The sequence below is a fragment of the Neomonachus schauinslandi genome, chromosome 11, assembly GCF_002201575.2.
Source record: "Neomonachus schauinslandi chromosome 11, ASM220157v2, whole genome shotgun sequence".
Classification (NCBI taxonomy): Eukaryota; Metazoa; Chordata; class Mammalia; order Carnivora; family Phocidae; genus Neomonachus; species Neomonachus schauinslandi.
This window is the reverse complement of record NC_058413.1, coordinates 100609876-100611152: the sequence shown is the minus strand read 5'-3', so window position 1 is coordinate 100611152 and position 1277 is coordinate 100609876. Positions and strand designations below refer to the sequence as shown.

At 37.3% G+C, this 1277-nt stretch overlaps 1 non-coding gene across 1 annotated transcript; it reads right to left on the bottom strand.

Annotated features, from left to right (window-relative positions):
- Positions 1 to 359: 359 nt before the first annotated feature.
- Positions 360 to 466, bottom strand: LOC123326248. The gene has a single exon (XR_006540960.1). It is a non-coding gene; the product is annotated as a U6 spliceosomal RNA (small nuclear RNA).
- Between the last annotated feature and the right edge of the window lie 811 nt (positions 467 to 1277).

Here is a 1277-nt window from a genome sequence, read left to right as displayed (position 1 = left end):
AACATCCATTCATAATTTTTAAAAAACTCTTTGCAGAATAGGAATAGAATCTTCACTTATATAATAAATGGAATTTACAAAAAGCCTACAGCATACTTAATGGTGAAATATTGAAAACTTTCCTCCCTGATATTAGGGGACAAAGATGCCCACCATCACCACTTCTATTCAGCATTGTATCAGAGGCCCTTGAGTGTGATCAGGCACGAAAAATAAATGTTGCAAGGACTTGCAATAAAGAACTAAAAGTCATCATTCACAGATAACATAATTATGCATAGAGAAAATATTAAAAACTACTGATCAACTATTAGAATTAGTAAGTGAACTTATCAATGTCATTGGATACAGAGTTGATATAAAAACATCGATTTCTTTCTCAAATTTGTCTCATCCTTGTGCAGGGGCCATGATATTCTTCTCTGTATTGTTCCAATTTTAGTGTATGTGCTGCTGAAGTGAGCACATTTTTCTAGATACCAGCAACAAACAAAAGTGTAATTCCAAAAATGACAACATTTACAATAGCTTGAAAAACATCAAAGGATCTAGGAATCGATTTATGAACGATATGGAAGAATTTTGTAAAGAAATTAAAGAAAACCTACATAAACAGGCTATATTGTGTTCCTAAATTAGAAGATGTCAATTCTCTCCAAATTATCTATAGTCACTGTAAACCTAATCAAAATCCCCAGAAATCTGTGTGTGGGTGAAACTGATGAACTGATTCCAAAATTTATAGGACAATACAAAAGATTAAGAATAGACAAGATGATCTTTTTTTTTTTTAAGATTTTATTTGAGAGAGAGAATGAGATAGAGAGAGCACATGAGAGGGGGGAGGGTCAGAGGGAGAAGCAGACTCCCTGCTGAGCAGGGAGCCCGATGCGGGACTCGATCCTGGGACTCCAGGATCATGACCTGAGCCGAAGGCAGTCGCTTAACCAACCGAGCCACCCAGGTACCCCTAGACAAGATGATCTTGAGGACGTTCAAAACTGGACAGATTTATTGTACTGGAAATCAAGACTGATAAAGCTACATGAATTAAGACAGTGTGATATTGGTAAGAGTAGACAAACATACTCATGGAACAAACAAAAGGGCCCAGAAGTAGACCCCTACATAGACACTCGATTTATGCCAAAGGAACAGCACTGGGAAAAAGACAGTAAATGGTGCTGGGTCCATCAGCTCAACAGGAAGGGTCAAAAAGCAAAGCTTCTGGGAGATTACACAGAATGTCTTCTTGACCTTGGATAATGATCTCTTCA